The sequence below is a fragment of the Bufo gargarizans genome, chromosome 7 (assembly GCF_014858855.1).
Source record: "Bufo gargarizans isolate SCDJY-AF-19 chromosome 7, ASM1485885v1, whole genome shotgun sequence".
NCBI classification, from domain to species: domain Eukaryota; kingdom Metazoa; phylum Chordata; class Amphibia; order Anura; family Bufonidae; genus Bufo; species Bufo gargarizans.
The window spans coordinates 56,323,007-56,335,345 of NC_058086.1; the positions used below are offsets into that span (position 1 = coordinate 56,323,007).

At 44.6% G+C, this 12,339-nt stretch overlaps 1 protein-coding gene across 4 annotated transcripts in view; it reads right to left on the minus strand.

Annotated features, from left to right (window-relative positions):
- Positions 1–11,460, minus strand: part of KIAA0040 (KIAA0040 ortholog) — a 59,699-nt gene extending 48,239 nt beyond the window's left edge. For 2 of the 4 annotated variants that reach the window (XM_044300922.1, XM_044300917.1), the window contains exon 1: positions 11,199–11,366. The gene's annotated coding sequence lies outside the window, so the exon portion shown is untranslated. Of the gene's footprint in view, positions 1–980; positions 1,056–11,198; positions 11,367–11,403 lie in introns of those variants that run through there. The other 2 variants (XM_044300918.1, XM_044300919.1) reach the window with 2 other exon arrangements.
- Between the last annotated feature and the right edge of the window lie 879 nt (positions 11,461–12,339).

The following is a 12,339-nucleotide window of genomic DNA, read 5'->3' on the forward strand; positions in this document are numbered from 1 at the left end:
ATCATCAGGAGTACAAGATATGCTCAGGGACCAACTTCTGTTTGTATAGAATCAACTAAGGGCTCATGCACACGACCGTATGGCTTTTTCAGTGTTTTGCGGTCCGTTTTTCTGTTTTTTGTTTCCGTTGTGTTTCCGTTTTCATTCCGTTTTTCCGTATGCCATATACAGTAATGACATAGAAAAAATTCGGCTGGGCATAAATTTCCAATAGATGGTTTCGCAAAAACAGAACGGATATGGAAGACATACGGATGCATTTCCGTATGAGATCAGTTTTTTTTTGCATTAACTTGAATGGAGCCAAGCACCGTGATTTGCGGACAATAATAGGACATTTTCTATCTTTTCACGGTACGGAAATACAGAAAACGGAATGCTGAACCATTGAAATGAATGGTTCAGTATATGTACCGCATACTGAACTAAAAAAACGGCCAGTATACTGAGCGCAAAATACTGTCCTGTGCATGAGCCCTAAGTGTGTCAGGTGATGTTCAGTAGATATGTTGTAACCATCTCCTGGACACATTGAATCAAATTGTGAGCGTTACAAAAGCACCTAACAAGGAGACAAATGTGGCCCCCTCTGGTAATGTGAGGTGACGATACCTCTGCTGACATGAGCCTATACACGATAAGCGCGGTCCCCTCTGATGGTGAGGGGAGCTTACAGCCGTCATGAGCTGCCACTACATAAAGTATGCCATGACCCCTTCAATCATCTGATCAGCAGGGGTGCCGGGAGTTAGATCACCACTAATCTGATATTGATGGCCTCCAATATTCCAGGACTGAAAAAGTGAATGCATCAGACATCCAACAATCTATTCTGCATCTTGATCTCCATTCAGCGCCAAAATGCCAATTTAACGCTGCTTGCATTTTGTATTAAAGGGATTACAGCAATTACTGCAACGTACAAAGGCCAAAAACACATGAGAAAACCAGGAGACCTGCATAAAAACCAATAGACTTACTCGTCAGTCAGCGCAGCACTGCGACACCTTGTCACGTTTAGTAGAAATCTGCATATGGTTGTGTCATCCAGGAAGCTGCAAATGTGAAAGTACCAGTTGTTTTATAAGATAACTAGAAGGAATGCGACCTGCAGTAAATCTAGCGAAGCTGGAGAAATGACACTTTGTGACTTAGGTGACAGATGTGTAAAGGTTTTCAAAAATGTCAGGACCGTCGCCCAGCAGCAGATGTTCATGACTTCAACTGGCATCAGCTTTTTACTTATGGTCATCAAACATCTGTTTTTGCACATGTCCTCGTGAGTTACAGGTGGACTACGGCGTATATACCAGACACCAGCTGAAAACAGGAAGCCTATTACTCATCTGGATGAACGTCCATTAGGGTCGTCGTGCTTATCTCCCCACCCTGGTCGAAATGGTTTGGAGATTTTTCATATAACCTTTTTATGCCTTAAAGGGGTTATCCACAACCTCTATAATCACCCACTGCTGGGACCCGCACCTATATCGAGAACGGAGCCCCACAAGTGAAGGAGGGCGCACTGGGCATGGGCAACCACCCTCCATTCATTTTCTATGGGGCCGGTGAAAATAGACGAGCGTTGGATCAGCTATTTCCGTCGGCCGCATAGAAATGAATGGGAGCGGGGGCCGCGCATGTGCGGTACACTCCCATTAACTTCTACGGGGAGCTGGCTTGGTGGTGGCCGGAGCGGAGTCATCCAGCCACCACCTTGCGGGGCTCCATTCTCGATATAAGTGCGTGTCCCAGCGGTGGGACCCCCACCTATAAGACAATGGGGGCATATCCTAGCGATATGCCCCCATTGTCCATGATGAGACAACCCCTTTAAGATTTCGGGACTTCAGAGTGATCCCTGAAGACAATGATGAGGACTTTACCATTGTATGTAGGAGCCACCGTACTGACTATAGGAAGCAGGTAAGTATATACAGGTGTGAGCATATATATTGTTGGGGAGATATTAGGGGATATATCATATCTATCTATCTTTCTATCCAGGGGTGCACCTAGCCTTTCTGCTACCTGAGGTGAAAACTAAAAGGGCGCCCCAACCCCCCAATGCCAATTTCTTAACCTAACCCCTTCCCTCCAGCCTTACTGGTAAAGACATACTTGGAAAACATTACATACAGAGCTACAAAACATACAGGGTAATACAGCACCACATACTGTGCTCCCCAATACTATACTGCGAAAGAGATAATCCCCCTTCTTCTGCCCCCATCTTGCCCCCACCTGGTGCTGCTTTAGGTAATCACCTAACTTCGCCTCATTGGTGGTGCACCCCTGTATCTATCTATCTATCTATCTATCTATCTATCTATCTATCTATCTATCCAGGGCCGGCGTCAGCACCCGGCATACCCGGGCAAGTGCCGAGGCCCACTGTTTCTTAGGGGGCCCACTCATTTCCTCACTTCAAAAGTGCAGCAGTCGAGGTCCCTTTAGACATCACCCTGCCTAGTATCACAGAACACGGAGCGTACTGCTCTCAGCACGCTCCATGTTTCCTCAGCAGCACAGGGGAGAAGGAAGCAGTCCTTCCCTCCTCCCTGTGCTGCTGCCAATGAGGAGAGAGTGGGCGGAGGAGGGGAGGGACAGTGGCCACTGTGCCAAAAATGATAATTAACCTTTAATACAGATACAGGAGGCGGGTGCCGGCTATGTGATTCTGCCGCTGGCACCCGCCTCCTGTATCTGTATTAAAGGTTAATTGTCATTGGTGGCACAGTGCACCCCCCCACCCCAGAATTAAAAACACTGGTGGCGCAGTGCGCTTCCCCCCCTCCCCCCAGTATTAAAGTACTTGGTGGAGCAGTGTGCCCCCCCCCAACATCCCCCCCTCCCCCAGTATTAAAATCATTGGTCGGATGAGGGAATTTCAGAAACTCAGAAATCTACGCCTCTAGCGAAGGCCCCGGGCCCTGATGGCCTCCCAATAGGCTATTACAGAAAGGTCTCACCCCAAATATGATCTCCAGATTAACGGCTTGGTGCAATGCACTTCTTTTGGGTGATGCACTTCCTAAACAAGTGCTAAATGCCACGATAACCATTTACCAAAAGATGGGAAGGATCCTAGTTTATGTGCTTCCTATCGGCCTATATCCTTAATCAATGTTGACAGTTAAGATCTGGGCAAAAGTGTTGGCAAGTAGACTTGGCTTACTAGTCCCTGGCTTAGTTCACCCAGCAGGGAAGGTAATCATAACTCTGTGCGGCTTATTCACGCCATAAACCTATGCAGTCTCGAAAAAGGTCCCTTTGGTCTTACTCAGCACTGACGCTGAGAAGGCCTTCGACAGAGAGGACTGGACATATCTACAATCTATCTTACTCCGTTTCGGAATCCTTAGTCAATTTGCGCAAGCAATCATGTCCCTTTACAAACACCCCAGTGCTAGAATTAGGGTTAATGGCACCTTGTCTGCTCCCTTTGAGATTTCGAATGGGACCAGGCAGGGTTGCCCTTGTCTCCAACTTTATTTATTTTAGTCATGGAAACATTGCTCCAGGCCATACGAGAGCACAAGCAAATTCAGGGTCTGCAGGTTGGAGGAGTTTGTCACCAAAATGCAGCATTTGCTGATGACCTATTGATCCTGATCACTAATCCTAGCACGGCCTTTCCCACACATAATTAAGTTGTTTGAGGAGTTTGGAGATAGCTCCAACTTTAAAGTAATTTATTCTAAGTCAGAGGCTTTCAATATATCAGCACCTTCGGGTTTAGTCAGTGAACTGAAAAAGACAATGCCCTTCAAGTGGCAGTCGTCCAAACTAAAATACTTGGGCATATACCTGACCAGAGACATCTCAGATCTGTATGGAACGAACTACACCCCTCTGATTGGTGATATCAAAAGGATGCTGTCTTCTCTCTCCATCCCATATGTCTCCTGGGTGGGCAGAAAGAACCTCCTGAGCACTTATGTGATGCCCAAACTACTGTATCTCATGCAAATGGTTCCTATTTTCCTGACCCCAAAGTTCTTCCGCATGGTGAGATCCATTTTTTCCTCTTTTTTTATGGCTGACAAAGAAACCTCGGATATCCTATGCAGATCTGATCCTCCCTCGCTACCTTGGGGGCTTTGGTATGCCAGATGCGCAAATATATTACAAAGCGATTCAATTGAAGAGATGGATCTCGCTGTGCGTGGAGAAACAAGCCCCATTAGGTACTGACATAGAAAGGGCCACATTGAATGATGAGCAGTGGGCTAGCCTGTGGGGTATACCCACACCACACTCCTGCATTTGTTGGCCTTACGAAGGGAATTTACTCTGTCTTTTGTTCCTTACAAGAAAAGACCCAGATTTTGTCGACCCCTTCCAATGCACTTACCGGTTCACCTAATCCCTTAGTACGTCTTACCATCTAGGGCTAGTGTCCCCAGCTTCTGGACCACTTTTAGAGGGAAGACCCTCAAAGATCTTCTCTTGGAATTGGGTTCGGAAAGCGATATCTTGAGTTATTGCTCTGGGGTATTGCCCACAGGAAATTTCCTGGATGTTCACAAGCTCCAGAGCAATGAGCTTAAAGACCCCACCTGGCTGGAGAGATCTCTAAATCCTCAAGCTAAGCGTCCTAGGTGGATTTCCTTTCTCTATCACTCAATGATATCTGACTCTTTACTAAATCGACCTACATTCATTAGGGAGAAGGAACTGAAAAGGTCCTTTACGGATTCGGAATTAGCCACAATTCGCCTCAAGTCACATGGGTTCTCCAAATGCGTGCGCATACAGGAGCACTCGTTTAAAGTTTTAACCAGATGGTATAATTATCCGAAAAAGCTATTCCTATCTGGCCTGTCCCAGAGTGATCGATGCTGGAAGTGCCAGCAAGAGACTGGTTCTCTTCTACATATCTTCTGGGAGTGCTCACTCATACAGGGGTTCTGGAAAATGGTGGAGGGAAGAGTCAACCAGATTTGTGCTACACATATAAGGCTGACCCCAGAGGCGGTTCTGTTGTGGCTGCCCAATGAAACATGGTCCCCAGCCATATCCAACTTGCCTACCCTTCTTGTGCAAACAGCTCGTTCATTGCTGTGTCTGTTGTGCAAAATGCCACAAGGGGGCCCACTGAGGCTTTATCGCCCAAGGACCCGCATAAACCTGGAGCTGGTCTATCTGTTTGTCCATATCTATCTATCTATCTATCTCTATCTATATCTATTTATATCTCTCTATCTATCTATCTATCTATCTATCTATCTATCTATCTCTATCTATTTATCTCTATCTATCTATCTATCTATCTATCTATCTACAGGGTGGGCCATTTATATGGATACACCTTAATAAAATGGGAATGGTTGGTGATATTAACTTCCTGTTTGTGGCACATTAGTATATGTGAGGGGGGAAACTTTTCAAGATGGGTGGTGACCATGGCGGCCATTTTGAAGTCGGCCATTTTGAATCCAACTTTTGTTTTTTTCAATAGGAAGAGGGTCATGTGACACATCAAACTTATTGGGAATTTCACAAGAAAAACAATGGTGTGCTTGGTTTTAACGTAACTTTATTCTTTCATGAGTTTTTTACAAGTTTCTGAACACTTATAAAATGTGTTCAATGTGCTGCCCATTGTGTTGGATTGTCAATGCAACCCTCTTCTCCCACTCTGCACACACTGATAGCAACACCGCAGGAGAAATGCTAGCACAGGCTTCCAGTATCCGTAGTTCCAGGTGCTGCACATCTTGTATCTTCACAGCATATGTATATCTATCTATCTATTTATCTCTATCTATATCTATCTATCTATTTATCTCTATCTATATCTATCTATCTATCTATCTATTTATCTCTATCTATCTATCTATCTATCTATTTGTCCATATCTATCTATCTATCACTATCTATCTATCTATCTATCTGTCCATATCTATCTATCTATCTATCTATCTATCTATCTATCTATCTATCTATCTATCTATCTGTCCATATCTATCTATCTATCTATTTGTCCATATCTATCTATCTATCTATCTATCTATCTATCTATCTATCTATCTATTTGTCCATATCTATCTGTCTATCTATCTATCTATCTATCTATCTATCTATCTATCTATCTATTTGTCCATATCTATCTATCTATCTATCTATCTATCTATCTCTCTACCTACCTTCTGGTGCACAGTGACTAGGTGAGGTGTACATTACTGTTGCACTATGTCCGCTGCTCCAGATATCCCATTACACGTCCGCACTTGCTTTACACCATCACTACAGATTCCTGCACCTTCTTGTGCTCACAGGCAGCTGAAGAGTTAATTCCTGGGCACAAACAACCCGTTTTATTTTCGTCTCACGCGCTCAGATTGCCCATATTTGGGATTAGTGGAATTTTGTACTTTAATGAGCGGGGGCGTAAAAGTTTTTCCTCTGAATTGTTATCACAGGGCTGCGGAGAAGCCCCAGGGAGAGCGAGTTCAATGCCTCCAGTGTCTTTCTACAGAAGAGGGGAAGCCGGAGTTGTTTGTCATGCGAGATGTTAGTGAAACAAGCAGCGCTGCCTGTTTTCCCTTCACATACACAGGCCTTGTATACAGGGAGGCGTGCGGATCAGACCAGACCGAGAGCGAACCGAAAAAAAAAGAGTCTCAACAAGAGGGACCCTCCGCCTCTTCATCGCTATCCATGGGAACCTCTGCCGTCATGTGTACACAGCACAATGTGACCGAGCAGCATGTAAATATTAACCCTCTAGGTGACGTTACCACCTGCCGCAGTTTGCTGGTGCCAGAAGTGAGCATCATCAGTGATCTCGCCGGCTACAGTAATGCACGGAATGATCTGTCTCATGTGAAAGCGTTATCCTACAGCACTCATACAGTATATGCATCATAATAAAATCCGGCTTTGCGCGCAGTGGTGCTACTTGCGCCTTTCCTACACATCTCAGGTCTTGAGCCTGGTGCCCCATATCTATTGAATCCGGCACCCCGAAAACAATGTAAGTCAATGGTGACGGATCCGTGTTTTTTTAGGAGCCTTTATGAAATTAGGAGCCTTTGATTTCACACAGCGCTTCAATGTTTGCCACATTCAATGATATCTGCATCCTCTGCCAGTCCCTAAGGGTGACAGCGAATCTGAAGGTGGGTTTAGACGTGGTGATATTCGAGCAGATTATCGGGAACGAACGTTCCTGCGAACGCTGTGCCCGTGAACGAAATGCTCGTTAGTGCTTGTGAGTCAATTATCGTTTCTGGACGGCAGATCGCCCTGTCTAAACAGGGATCTATTGCCAAGAAACAATGCGGGCGTACGAGGACGCGCGATGGCAGTAGCGATCCTGGTCCGCATACTGTGGAGGTGATCACTGCATGTAAATCCAGCGCTTCACCTCCACTGAGCGAGCAGCCGACTGTCGGGAAGGAACTGCTTTCTTCTTGACAATCGGCTTCTAGTCGCCCTGGTAAATCCACCAGTAGAAAGTTCACACAACCAAAAACATTTGCGCGATGTGTCTGCCTTTTGCTCTTGCCTGCCTGTTTCAGAGTGGCCAATTTAGGCTACTTTCACACTTGCGTTATTAATTTCCGGTATTGAGATCCAGCAGCGGATCTTAATACCGGAATTAAACGTATCCGTTTTAATTGTGCACATCCGGATGCATCTGTTCCGTTAGGATGCGGTTGTGTGAAATGAAAGGCTCCTAATTTCATAAAGGCTCCTAAAAAAACGGATTCGTCACCATTGACTTACATTGTTTTCGGTGCCGGATCAATTTTTATGACCAGACACAAAATCGCAGCTTAAAGCGGTTTTGTGTCCAGTCAAAAAACGAAATGCTGACGGAACGGAAGGCATCCTGATCGGATCTCAATACCGGAAAACAACAACGCAGGTGTGAAAGTAGCCTTAGGCCTCATGCACATGACCGTTCCATTTTTTTGCGGTCCGCCAAAAAAAACTGAAGCCGTCCGTGTGCCTTCCGCAATTTGCGGACTGGAACGGCCGGCCCATTGTACAAATGCTATTCTTGTCCGCAAAATGGACAAGAATAGGACATGTTATATTTTTTTTGCAGGGCTACGGAACGGAGAGCCCACATCTGCGGACAGCACACATCTTTTGCGGCCCTATTGAAGTAAATGGGTCCGCATCCAAGCCGCAAAAACTGTGTTTTTCTGCACTTTTGCGTTTGCAGTGTTTTTCTTAACTTTTGCACCCTTTTCACCTGGATTTTTTTGTTTGCTGTAGAAATGCCAGCTCCGGATGTCAGCTGAAGGTCTATGGGAAACAGGACACGCAGGACACACAAGCGCTTTTTAGCTCCAGAATTTCTTGTTCACTAGGTGGCGTTTTTTGTCTTTTTGTCTTCTTTTAAAAAAAACTGCATGCTAAAGCTCTTGGCATTTTTTCAGGTATTTTACCATCACCTTTCCTATAGGGGAAAAACCCTATAAAGAACACACTAGTGGGGGTCATTTACTATGCGCTTGTATGACAGAAATTGCCGTAAAAAGTTGGAAACCACCATTGCAGTGACCTTTCTACGCGCCCTTGCTGCTTTCTGAAAAGGAGTAGTTGTGGGGGGTGTAGAGCCCCCTGCAAAATTCACTTTCTTTTACAGTTTCATTCTAGGTGCACTGATGTGTGCTTCATTTATGAAGAGTCCGCCTTGCCGCCTTGTCATCCATTAAGCACAGCCTCTGGTGGCGCGGGAGGTCATCTTTAAAAAGTGACCACAAAAAAATTAAACAAAAAAAAAAAAACACCGCAAAAAGAAAGTGAAACCCACTTGTGCCTATTCTGATGTTTGTTTGTTTTTCTGGTAAAACAAAACCAGAGCCAAATTCATGTGAGTGGGAAGCCTCAGGTTGTAAAGGCGCACCCAAATATCAGGATTAGAGATGAGCGAATTTCTTAAAAGTTCGATTCGGCTAATTTGCCAAATTTCACAAATTCGCTTCGTGACGAGCGCCCATTTTTGTAAGTAGCGGGTGCAATGACAGGGAGCTGCGATAGCGCCGCCCCGTCATTGTAGCCCTCAGATGCCACGTTCATACATGATCGCGGCCTTTGAGTGTAAAATTAACAATAAAAAAAAAAAAATTGACTCAAACTTACCGCCTCCATTTGCTTGCGATGGGCCGCCCGCCGCCATCTTGCTTGAAGATCTCAGCCGAAATCCTGTGCGGCGCGAGATTACGTTATCACGCTGGCTGGCGTTGTGACGTATGACGTGATGATGTAATCTCACGCCGCACGGGATTTCGGCCGAGATTTTCAAGCAAGATGGAGGCTGGCGGCCCGTCGCGAGCAAATAGAGGAGGTAAGTTAGAATTTTTTAGTTTTTTAGACTATTTCAGGTTAAATCGATTCGCTGACACAAAGCACGAGGAAATTCGGCTTCTCGGCGAATCGAATTCATCCTGAAATTCAAATCAGATTTCTACTTTGTGGGATTCGATTTGCTCATCTCTAATCAGAATGGTCGTAGGCAAGTCGCAGTCGCACACTAGTTACATCGTGGTCTGTGATCCAGCAGTGTTCATTTTTGGAGACTGTCGCAGTCATGGCATGTCTAGTGACGCATCACGAACCCATTGGCCATAAGTAAATGCAATGTCGCTGTGTAGCCCCAGCGTAATGACACCTCAGGTATATCTGACAACATGTGATGGAAGATTTGGACACAACCAGAAAGGACGTGTGTCCCCCACCCTAATGGCCACAAATTTGGATAATCAACCCAACCCCCTTGCAGTTGGGGTCCTTGCTGTCACTGCAGAGAGGAGGACCTTTAGCACAGTGGATGTTAGAAGTTGCTGTAGTATTAAAGTACTATTCAAATCAATCTGCCGAATCCCTGCAAATCCATACACCAGGGATGGCCAATCTGAGACTCTCCAGCTGTTGCAAAACTACAACTCCCAGCATGCCTAGACTGCCTGCAACTATCAGCCTACAGCAGGACATGGTGGGAGTTGTAGTTTTACAACAGCTGGAGAGCCGCAGATTGGCCATCTGTGCCCTACACAAATCAGCTACATTACAATTGTTAAAAATACCCGCTGCCTTCCATATGCTGTCACTGTGTAGAACAGGTTCAGCAACCTTCGGCACTCTAGCTGTGGTGAAACTACGACGCCCAGCATGCACACTTGCTTAGCTGTTCTCAGAACTCGCAAAGAAGTGAATGGAGCATGCTGGAAGTTGTAGTTTCACAACAGCTGGAGTGCCGGAGGCTGCTGATCCCTGGGGTAGACATTTACCTGAACTACTCACAGCATGCACATCTGACAACCTCTGTGCGTGCAAGAGGTTAATAACCTGCAGCCGTCTTGCTCTTGCATGCCCTTTTTCAGACAAGGCATGCGGTACGTCATAGTCCCTCAGCAGATGGTGATCTATCTCAGCTGACCCCTCTGTTGTTCTATTAGGCCTCGTTCACACATGCTCTATTTTTGTGTTGCTTTTATAAAAAAATTCACGCGTTTCAAGTTTTTTTCATGGTATTTTTTACAGGTATTTTTTTTATAGGTATTTTTTCATGGTATTTATTTACACGTATTTTTGTAGTGCTTTTGAAAAAAAATGCCACGCGTTTCAAGTTTTTTTTTCATGTTTTTTTTTTTACAGGTATTTTTGTAGTGCTCTTGAAAAATGCCACGCCTTTCAAGCTTTTTCATGTTTTTTTATTTACAGGTACTTTTTTAAATGTGCAATGTTTGAATGGGAAAAAAATTGCCGGGAAAAAAACACCATACCAAGAGCATGCTGTCTTTTGAAAAGACACCAGAAAAAGATCACCAACCAAAATGCTTAGTTCCTTTTATATTTCATTGCAGACTTTAAACTCTGCTTTAAAGCATAGTTTTTGAGTAGAAAATAAATAAAAAAAATGCTTGTTGTGAATCCAGCCTTATAGTCCTGGTATTTAGCAGAAGCAAAGATAACACGACATTATAACCATATAAAACAACACAGCAAAAACATGACAGACATACACAAAAAGTTATGTTTCTAGTTTTTTGCTCCTAATACATCCTCTTAACACTTCCAAAGCACATAACGCAGGGACAGGACTGGTAGCAACGTGTTCCATTTAGAAAAGGTGACTATGAATAAAGGCAATGACTAACAGAAAGACATGAGACACTGTTGCACCAGAATGAAGCCTACCAGCGCTCTGCTAAGCTGTACATCATAGGACTTACCTTGCTGGTGGAGATTAGAGCCATACAGTCCAGAAAACTTTGAAAAGTTTACTTTTCTTGCTCTGTGGACACATGAAGGAAATAGTAAGAGGCTGTATTTTCTTCTACAAGGCTGTCAGTCTTCTCATAGGTCTGCTCCGGTTCCCTCCCTTGCCTCTCCCCTGTACATTTCCTTCAGAGCTTCCCTCCCCTTGCTCACTGGTACCTGTGGGTTCTTATGAGTAATACAGTCCTGTCTGAAGCTTCCTTCTACTCTTTGTGTGTGTATTTCTCATGCTTGTGCATGCCATTACATATCTGTAGATGGCTGCCAGCCAGGAGTCTTAAACTGATGTAACTAGCCTGCGTTTTACAGGGCTTGGCCGGATACAGACTCATGAGGAGCATCTAGTAAAGTTTCTAGTGGTAGAAAAACTCACTTTAATTTACGAAATTGGAAGATAAGGCATTCTGGTATGAAAACGTCTTGTCGAAAGATCTTTTTTTGAGAAAGTGTCTCTGCCATGTAACCTATATGTAAAAACGTCTCAAAGGGTCTGAGCCATATGTACCTCGTTGGGCCACCTACAACATATGTTTGCTGTCATACATTTCGGAAATTGGTGTGCACTTGAAAATGTTGCTAAGGTTTTATTCATGTACTGCGTGTCACACAATGAGTCAAACTACTTTTGAGTTTTCCCTTATTCTGATGTGATAGTCCTAGACTCGATGAATTTCAGACACAGTTATTTCAGGGTTTTACGGCACTGGATGTGCCAACCAACAGATTTAACTTAAGGCTAGTGTTGAGCGAATTAAAGCCCACAAAGTGGACTTCGATCCGAATTTCTGAGAAAATTCAATTCGCCGCAAAGCCGAATTGCTTCGTGGTAGAGAATAGATTTTTTTTCCTGAAATGGTGTAAAAATCCCCCAAAAAATCATACTTACCTCATCTATTTGCTCGCGACAGACTGTGGCCACCACCATCTTGATTGAAGATCTCGCAGGAAATCCCGTGCGCGGTGATATAGGTCGTCACCACACTAGCGGACGTGGTGACGCCATCACAGGCTGCGCTAGATTTCGAGCCAGATCTTCAATCAAGATGGCAGCGGCCGGTCCGTCGCAAGCAAATAGATGAGGTAAGTATGATGTAA